This window comes from Eurosta solidaginis, chromosome 1, assembly GCF_040869045.1.
Source record: "Eurosta solidaginis isolate ZX-2024a chromosome 1, ASM4086904v1, whole genome shotgun sequence".
NCBI lineage: Eukaryota > Metazoa > Arthropoda > Insecta > Diptera > Tephritidae > Eurosta > Eurosta solidaginis.
Genome location: NC_090319.1, coordinates 77277206 through 77287859, shown reverse-complemented (window position 1 = coordinate 77287859; position 10654 = coordinate 77277206). Strand labels below are relative to the sequence as shown.

General features: G+C 40.0%; 1 protein-coding gene across 2 annotated transcripts in view; it reads left to right on the top strand.

The window, feature by feature from the left end:
* Positions 1-3087: 3087 nt before the first annotated feature.
* The window catches only part of tinc (tincar), a 383279-nt gene continuing 375712 nt past the window's right edge, over positions 3088-10654 (top strand). Inside the window, exon 1 of one of the 2 annotated variants that reach the window (XM_067758474.1) lies at positions 3088-3166. The gene's annotated coding sequence lies outside the window, so the exon portion shown is untranslated. The remainder of the gene's footprint in view (positions 3167-10654) is intronic. The other variant, XM_067758478.1, reaches the window with a different exon arrangement.

Genomic DNA, 10654 nt, shown 5'->3' with positions numbered 1-10654 from the left:
TGAATTGATAGCCTGCGAACCCCCTAAATTTTTTGGGTAGGTTTTTTTGGGTGGCTGTTTACCAATGTCATGGGATAATTCTTACAATCGCTGAAATGCCCAATGAGAAAGGGAGGACGATAGACCCAATGTTCACCCCAGCATTCTTTGCATGCGTATAATGCATTCGGCGCCATCTTCACTCCCTTCTACGTTGAGCTTTGCCTCTTGCATCCTATAATTGTGCTTTCATAAGATGTGTTAGCTTGCCCCCAGATGGGTTACCCTCGTTCTCGACGTTTTTTTTGATGGAGAGCAACTTTTGATCGCATCTCAAGCTGCCGGTAGATTGCATTGCTAATGTTGCAGTTTAAGGTGAACTGAGTACTGTGAGAGAATTGTAAAAAACTGAACGTGGTGGGGTTTTTGCCGATTCTCTGAAAAATAGAAAATTAACTTTAAGACGGGTATGGCTCTATCCATTTACAATAGTCGTAGTCGTAAGCGCATCGGAAATATTAAATTATAGCAGTCACAGCTTACCGCTACTTAGCGGTGAATAGGATAGAAAAATGGATCTGTTAAAATTTGCACCTCACGGCGTTCAGCTCTCAAAATAAAAAAAAAAAAATGGAATTAAGAGCACTTTTGTTTTGTACAATTTGATCCACCCCAACGTACGTTTGACTGAGTTGGTTGATTAAACTATGACCGTCCGTCTGTCTGTCCTCCTGTCCCTTCGTTAACACAATAACTTGACCAAATATTGAGATATGCAAATTCGGTATATGGGCTTATCTGGACCCAGAATGGATTGGTATTGGAAATGAGCGAAATCGGACGATAACCACGCCCACTTTTTCGATATCAAAAATTTAGAAAAAATGAGATAAAAGCAAAAGCAAATACCCCTAAGCTTATGAAATTTTTTAGGTGTGTTGGTTTTATGCGCGAAACATAAAACTTTGGAATATGGGCGTGGCACCACCCGTTTTTAGAAGAAGACAATTTGGAAGTTTAACAAGCCGTAAATCAAAAGCCGTTAAACATATTACATTGAAATTTGGCAGATACACTATCCTCCTATCCTATCAATCAAAATCGGTTTGAAGACCACGTCCACTTTTCCGAAAGGTCCTCAACAAAGTTTGCAATAACTCTATGGTATTTAAATACATATTAAGTATTCTACCTCAGAAGTCGTTATTGTTGCTCTTTCCAAAATACATTTAATGCCATAAGTTGAACGAAATTCGGCATAAACATTATTTTCATAGATACAACTGTTAAACTTCGTTTTTACCCGCTGATTGCTGGTTGCCTGTGTATCCTTTTTGCTTCTTTTTAACGAAAATGAGTTCCTAATAGAACCACATATATATTGTGACGAATATTAGCATCACTAAGCTGTTAGTAAGTTATCACGCAACAACAAAAACATGAACTAGCCACTCTTATGTACGTGTACACATTAAAGATAGCAACACTTATGTAGAAGGCGACGGAGAGCTATCTCACACACATAGATGTAGTCATTAGCCGAAGTAGTTACTCACACATACACACGCATATGGCTATAAACTACAAATATACATGTACTTATATAGCTGGTCACTAACCAAGCATGAGCTACAACTATTCGGGTAATTACTAGACTTTAGGGGAAATGGGTTAACGAGGAAACCGAGAGTATAAAAGCAGCGCAAGCTGAGTAATAACGTATCAGTTTTGATTTAAACACGCTATTGGTTGCGAAGTATAATTGTGAAGTACTACTCCCAAAGTAATCTAAATAAGGGCCAGTTTGCAATACTGAATATTGGAGTGATTTTTTCGAACGTAAGAGGAAGGTTTCAAATAAGTGGAATTTCCCTAAATTCGTTACAGTATTATTGCGCAGCCTTATAAGATTATTAACCACACAAAACAAACAACAACAGCGTTTCAAGTGCACAGCTGGGTATGAAATGTGCGGTTCCACCCGAACTTATGTAGATTTTCTTACTTGTTATATTTTTATTTGGTTTCTTCCTGATGTCCTTTTGAGATATGCAGTCGTTTGCACGTAGTAGCGTTTTATGATGAAAACGAGAATCATACTTTTAAGGGGCTGCAGCCGATTTAGCAGACAAAAATAGGACCAAAATAATTACATAACACTTTTAAAAATTGGAACCAAACTACAATAAAAATCTATTTCGGCTGTATACTTTCTTACATACTTAATAGGCACTTAACCGTTTAAATGGTTATGCCCGTCCAACAAGGCGCGCCATTCGCTTCTTCGCTCTGGCAACTGGCGCCAATTGGTTACACCAAGAGAGTTAAATCGTTTTCCACCTAGTCCTAGTAGTGGGGGCCGCCCTCTTCCTCTGCTTTGATAGGCGGGTTCCGATAGAAATACTTTCTAAGCCGTAACGTCATCTTTTATTCGCATAACCTAACCTTGCCAGCGCTGCCGCTGCGTTTTAATTCGCTGGACTATGTTGATGTCTGCGTAAAGCTCGTACAACTCATCATTAAATCTTCTTCGGTACTCGGCATCCCCAAAGGTAGAGGTCTATAAATCTTTCGAAGAACTTTTCTCTCGAACACTCTCAGACCCGCTTTATCTGATGTTGTCATGGTCCATGCTTCTGCACCATATAACAGGACGGGTACGATAAGTTATTTGCAGAGCATGATTTTCGTTTTCCTGTAGAGGAATGTACTTTTAAATTGCCTACCTAGTCCAAAGTAGCATTTATTGGCAAGAGTGATTCTTCGCTACATTTCAGAGCTGGTGCTGTTATTAGTGTTAATGCCGGTTCCCAAATACGCGAAGTCTTTTACTACATATTTCGAAATTATGGCTGCCAACAGTAGCATGGTTGCCAAGGCGCAGATGCGCCGACTCTTTGCTCGATGACAGCAGGGACTTTGTTTTCGGCTGTATGTGCAAATATAAGGAAATGTTTCCGATGCCCTCACACATAGATTTAAAACTAAGGGCCGTCTATGGTTTTTTTTCTTCTCCAACGCATTCTTATGAAATTTTTGCTTTTATTTTTCCATAAAATAAAATATCAAAAACTCTAAAAATTGGTGAATTAAGGAAATGATTTTTTTCGATTTCAGCATTTTGAAAACCGCTTGAGTGGAGGAGTAAAATGTCACAAGCAAATACCGATGAACAATTTCTCATAAGGTGAGGTATGTATTTCTTTCTCGTTATTATCTCAAATTTATGTGTATATAAAAGAGTTGAACATTTAGCGCTGTTTTCACCATCTTCGGTTCACGCTAACTGGAACTTTATTTGATAGAAATCGTTCGGTGATCTATCAGATTGGTGAGCGCCTGTTAGGTTAACGCTAAGCGAAAACGGCCCTTCATAAATAGAAATAATTCAAACTGTAATATCAAGCAAATTTGAAAGCGTCTGCAAGAGTTGAGTCCAGTCATAGTGTTTCCACAAGGGATTGTGCATATATCTCTATTTCAGCTAAGTTCTCTTCGTAATAGTTTCAATGTCACAAAAAATCCGTGTTTTCGTTCTTTTTTACTCAAAAAAAAAAAAAAGAAATATCAGAAGTTGGAGCCCGAATACTTTTTCGTATTTAAAAATTTAGTGCGAGCCTAAGTGCATATGCCTTAACGCTCCCCACTCACGCAAAATATAATCATAAAATCATCAAAGGGTTACCATCTGGTGCTTTTTATTATTATTCTCGAAGAAAATTGCCGAAGATGGCGCCCGAGCACTTTTATACAAATTGGAATAATGATACGTCAATATGAGCTTTAGCACATTATTTCATTCAGGCGCTACTACTGAACTTAAATGTGACTCCAGATTAAAAGAAGCAACATTTTACATTTCAGTTATGATAACAGTTTAAAGTTGTCTTAAAAATATAAACTCAAATGACTCTTCTAGTAGATGCAGCAGTAAAAAATAGTTTAAATTAAGTCTGATGTATCGAAAACGTTTCGATAGAGTTTTGATAACAAATCGATAAATGTTTGATAACATATCAATCACTTTTCCATTAATAATAAAAAATTTTCCGATAACAAATCGATAACACGCTAGTAACAAGTCGATAACTTTGTCATAATATATCGATTTTCGGTAGTAGATCGATAAATTATGAAAATAGACCAACAACTTTTCGATAACAAATCTACACCATGCCGTAAACAAATTGATAAATTTTCGACAACAAATCGATATGTTTTTGTAAACTTACCAGTAAATAATCGACAACTGCTCGATAATAATTTGATTTCGATAAAAAATCGATAACTTAGCGTTCCGACAAAGCTTTGACATGGATGATAGCAAGATACGCGATCCTAGCATCACAGCTTCAACTTTACCAATATACGATGGTTCCCTTGCGAAATTTCGCAGCTTCTTCAAAATAGCACTTGTTGGCAAGAATGATTCTCCGAGATAGACGAAGTCCTTTACAGTCTCGAATATGTACGTCAAGAGTGAAGTGGCTGCTACTGCGCCGATTATTTCTTGAATGACAGCGAGTACCTACATCGTATTGTCCTCGTTTAATTCAAAATCCACTATTTTGCCTCTTTATCTAGTTTAGGGAATACAAAGTCGGGTCTTTTCGAAATCGTCAGCGACCAATTTTTGGTGTTACAACATCGTCAACGATCAGTGGATAATTCAAGCAGATTACACTCTTTATTATCTGCCAATTCATAGATCAAACTACACTTTTTCTCTTAAACAACCAAATGTTGTTGTTACATCTTTCAATCAAATTTACTGTTTACTGTATTTTATGTCCATATGAAAACCGCAAAACCTGTTCAGCACAGTACTGTGCTAGACATTTTGACTGGTAAACCTACTAAGCGCATTTAAGTCTTGTCAGCTTTCCTCTGTTATGCAACAAACCAATGTCCAGCAGAAGGAAGTGGATATCAATCAATCATCTACATAAAATATAAATGACGCAAAAACTTAGGTAGCAGAAATGCTAACGTTGACGTTGTCCTCAATGTCAGTTGCACAACAAGTGCGGGACGTCGTCAAAAGTAAATGGACTAATGACGCGACGTTGGCGCTGTAGCGACGCCATTGTCATTGTCCGAAATATGTTGTGCCATTTTGTTGTTGTCCACAATATAAACATGCACTCCCTTTCTTGTGGGCGCAGACGCCAACCCTATGACCAAACTAAAGCATACACATCACAAGTCAACTCGTCGCAAGTGGCTTTTCATTCTGATCGACTTCCGGTAACCAATCCAAAAGAGGTACGTTTCATAGATGACCTTATGGACCCTTGTGTGATTCATTCAGATCACTAAGGATCCTTGTCCATGAGACAAATATCAGTTTGTACATACATTGACCATCCTTAATCTCCCATATGCCGGTACGGTAACCGTATACCCATTACTAATTGCGTCCAATATGTCTTCGCAGGAGCGTTCTCTGCTGATCTTTTCTCTCTAGTTGCTCGTTCGCATCGCTGCAGCATATGCGCTAACGTGCCACACTCAGACTTTCTTCCTTTACTGCTCCATGTCCCATTCATTCGTAGAGGTTATTATCATCAGCCTAAGTGCTGCCATAACATGAATTCACTGCCCTTGGAGGCAGTTTGGGATGATACACTTACCGAATGCCAACAGCTCTCTTCATTTTACACCATTGTTCCTCTCGGTAGCTGCAGTTAATAGTAAGCGTAACCTTCTCCTGTCCATCGATCAGTTGGAAAATCGCCTCTTCTGCCACATCTACTCGGATTTGGATCCAGAATAAATGTTGCTACTGGAATTGGATATGCTAACATTGGAGTAGTAAAGAGCTGCTCCTTCAAGGTGCGGAAGGCCACCTCTTTCTCCTTTTTCTTTATAAAAGCTTTATTTGTCCTGGTAAGTTCATGGAGGCCACGCTGCATTGCCCCAGACTTACTGATCCTATATTTTCCTTTAGTCGTTGCCTTGTCACCCAATTAAAGTACTTCCCTCTAAAACAATGAACACATTTTATGGCATAATTTCAGGCCAACACCAGCAATTCTTTGAAAACCTCCTCCAAGTTCTTAATATTTTCCTCTTAGCTCATAAATACGATGATATCGTCTAGCTGCCCAAGAATGTTTTAAAGTCTATTCTTTTCTGGGGGCATTAAACAGTCCAAAAGTTATCAGTGTGAATTTCCACCCTTCACTTTTATTAGCCAGTAGCCGATTTTCTAGTCAAGTGTGGAAAAAACTTGCATGCCAAATAGGTAAACGCTCGGTAAAATCCACAGGGCCAAACGGGGTATCGGTTGACAGATGCTCCAGGATCACGAATGGAATCGGTAAACGGTGACTCGAATAGAAGTAAGCTGGTAACAAACCAGTGGTGGAGCTAGAGATGGTGCCACAGGTGACTAGTAAAAACTTAGAGGTGCCCAAAGGGACGGTGACATAGTTGGAGGATCGATGAGTCTTTGGAAAGACTAGAGGTACACTGAAGGCAAACAAGCGGTGCATTGGCAAATGATAGTCTGTGGTATCGGTGAAAAAATAGCCGGTGTTTCGAACGCACCAGTGGCTTGGAGTTGAGGAAGGTACGAATAGTAGTTTCATTTCGCTTCCAGTCCCACTCCACACTCCAATATAACTTTGAATTCATTCAGTGGTTTGGTTGTGGCGAACTCACCAATGGCGTGAAGATGAGGGAGGCGCCAACGGTAGAGCTGCACTCGCCTCCAACCCCCAGACACATTAACAATAATTAGTAGCCAAAGTACCAAATGTTTTTATCGAAAGTGGAGGGCTTTTGCATAAGTCGTGTTGAGAGAGAATGTGCATAGAAATTTAAAATCATAACACGAAGTCTGTTTCCAATCCCAAGCTCATGAACTATTCAGGTGACAGCGCGAAATCGCTATCATCTCGGTCATCTGTTACTGTATTTCATGGTCACAAGGCTCGTGGTGAATGTTTTTCTAGGCCTTCCTGTAGTTAATATGTGCCGTGATCGTGTTATGAACCCTCTGAGAACTTTGCTAACATGCGGCCGGACATACGATAGCATTTCACATAATAACATAAGTTTATAATAAAAGGTTGCTTACTCTAGGGTGAGACAATACTCTTACAGAGCTTTTAGTTTTAGATATTTTGGCCTTACCGATCTCATCCTCAATCTCGTAACGGAAGAGTCAATGATTTCTAGTTTTGTATTGTTTTCCAGTGATATAGCCAACCGTTTTTGTAGGGTTTAACAACGCTTTTATGATTATCCGTAGCCCATCCTATCCCAGGGAGGTATTGTAGGGCTTTTAGGTTATCTACCCAGCACTTATATTTTTTCACTTCATAGTTTCTATACGACGGTGTTTAGATCCTTGATCTGGGAGTCCACTTGATCAGCCTCGTATAGTTGGTCACGATAATTCGAAAGAAGCGTTCCTACATCCATTCAAAGGGTTGTGTAGTGCAACCCTTTATAGGGGTTGCCAGCGCAATTTATAGCTTCTCCAACCCAATTTTCAACCTCACCTACCCGTCGCGAATCCTGTTTCTCTAGCAGCCGAGGCTCTTGCGACGCCAAGTTCCGCATGAAACTAGATCATATTAAATGTTTCCCGAGATGGTCGGGCTTGCACCTTAATGGTGCTTGTGACCAGAACGTACCGGATCTATATCCGGCAAGGGACCACCAACATCGATAACACTCCCCAAGACCTTCGGAGAGTGTCTTTATCACTACAATTACAACTACAACATAATTAGAAAAAAGCGTTTCTGCAATAAAACAATCTTGGAAGCAGTGCTCGTTATCTGGATTGGGCTGAGTATCTAAGGGTGTGTTTTAAGTAACTGTTACAAGCTGCCTTGTTGTAGCTAATCCAAGCCCGCGTCATTCGGCAAGTGCCGAAAATCGCTGCGCGCCTTAAATTCTCCAAGTACCATACATATAAGGGGAGTGCACACATGAACTACAGTCATGCTCGCTTCGTGGTTTATTTTATTCGGGTGCTTCAGTAATCTTCAAAGATTTCCTTTCATTTGCGGACTAGTTCGATTTCAGTCGAACATTTAGACCAGTATACTAGTGTAGTCCTTTAGTAGTTTGGACATCTCTTGTAGCACACATTAAACTGGTTTTGTATATGTGTAAATCAAAGAAAGTGGGTGCTCCATAAAATAATCTGATGTTGAAGTTAAACAGAAGTGCCCTAAATGTTGTGCGTAAAAGGAAAGTGCATGGGGGTGCTTTGTATGTATTAGCAAATGCTGAAGTGAACGAGGGGTGGTGCTGTATGCATTGATAAAGGGCGCACTCATATTACAAAGTTTGTTTTTGTGTACTTGTTGTTCCCTTTTGGTTACACCAATTCTGTGGCACCCATTCAACTCCATCATCTTATTGAGGGCATTCTAACATTATTCCATCCCCTTCCTGCAACAGTTTTTCTTCTTTCCATTTGTTTGTTTATACTCTTTATTGCTGCCGCTCATTTCACCTGAATTCATTGCTCATTGAATTGAGCAGTTGTATAACGATTTGTGCCTTGTCCTTCCTCTCACCTCCTGAATAGCACATTAACTCATCGCGTTGAATGTTCGCCTATATGTCACGTGGCGACTCTATATGCGTTACACATTATCTTTGCTGTTGTTGTTTTTGTTGTTCTGTTTCTGTACTCCTTCCCTTGTTATACTCAGCTGAGCAGAGCTCAGAGAGTATATTAATTTTGTTCGCATTACGCTAATCCGTAACGGCATAAAGTAGCCGAGATAGATATAGACTTCTATATATCAAAATGATCTGGGCGAAAAAAGAAATTCATTTAGCCATGTCCGTTCGTCCGTTTGTCCGTAAACACGATAACTTGAGTAAATTTTGAGGTATCTTAATGAAATTTGGTATGTAAGTTCCTGAGCACTCATCTCAGATTTAGAATGAACGAAATCGAACTATAACCACGACAACTTTTTCGATATCGAAAATTTCGAAAAACTGAAAAAGTGGAATAATTCATTACCAAGGATGGATAAAGCGATGAAACTTGGTAGGTGGGTTGACCTCATGATGCAGAATAGAAAATTAGTAAAATTTTGAACAAAGGGCGTGGCACCGGCCACTTTTAAAAGAAGGTAACTTAAAAGTTTTGCAAGCTGTAATTTGGCAGCTGAGTATGTAATGTTCAGTTACACCCGAACTTAGCCCTCCTTACTTGCTTTTAATGTTCCCTTCCCATTAGTTGTTGCTTTGTCCCCATTTTCAGTTTGTCCAAAATCAAATACATTCATCCATTACTAATACCTGCTATGGGCCCTTGTTAGTATTTGTTTTGTATATGTCCTTCCATCATCCCTTTTATAGCACCCATTTCGTTGGGTGTGGGGGAGCGGAGGTGTGGCTATATGCCAACACTTTTAGTATTCCATTCATATATTGCTGATGATTGTGAATAGAAACCATATTATCCTCAAAAGGAAAGATTGGAAATTATGGTGTTGTAAAGAGCTTAGATCGACAGACGAATTTTTGGATGAAAAAAGGACCAAGAAAATATCCGCCTCTTTGATTTAAGTACATATGACTTGTGGTTTAAGAAGCGAATCCCATTTGAAGAAAGCCTCAGATCGCACTTATTGTTGTAAGTGTTTGAAGTGGCATCATTTACTGCACGTTCTGGTTCCCTTCCTATTTTGTTTGAAAGATATGGTCCAAAGCCGAAAAGGATGTTTCCAAATAGCCTTAGATGGTGTAATGGCTAAAAGATGTGTCCGCAGCATTCAATGACTTTTATCACCGTGGTGTGATGGTAGCGTGCTCCGCCTATCACACCGTATGCCCTGGGTTCAACTCCCGGGCAAAGCAACATCAAAATTTTAGAAATAATGTTTTTCAATTATAAGAAAATTTTTCTAAGCGGGGTCGCCCCTCGGCAGTGTTTGGCAAGCGCTCCGGGTGTATTTCTGCCATGAAAAGCTCTCAGTGAAAACTCATCTGCCTTGCAGATGCCGTTCGGAGTCGGCATAAAACATGTAGGTCCCGTCCGGCCAATTTGTAGGGAAAATCAAGAGGAGCACGACGCAAATTGGAAGAGAAGCTCGGCCTTAGATCTCTTCGGAGGTTATCGCGCCTTACATTTATTTATTTTATTTAATTGGATAAAAGACTTTGTCTGCCATATTATAAAAGTATTGTGGAAAGAGAGTATAAATTAGACATTAGGATAAAAGCTACATTAAGGCGTTGGACAATTCTTAATGCTGCACGGTACTGCGAGAGAGCTCTCTTACTTCCTCTGCCCCGTACCTTTCTTCACTCTACTACTCCGTTTTCATTCGTATGCTTTTCCAACACGGAGTTCATTGATCAGCACTACTCTCGCTTCCCGAGTCCGTCGCATTGCTTAATGCGTATTTGTCGTCCTTGGCTTGCGACTCAGTCCTCCTCTTATCATCGTCCTTACAACAATTAGGTAATGAGTCGTTCAAATTGGTCGTACGACCACCAGCCCGACAAGGGCTCAGCGGTCCAGTATTATATACGGGAAATAACCGTCTGCCACAGCAGCGCCCCTTACTGTGGTAAGGCCATCAATACTTCCCGAGGTGGCCCGGTATCGGGAAGACTCCGTTCGAATGCAGCCGAATTTATCCCCTGATTGCAAATCGTCTAATAGGCACGGTCCGAATAACACCCT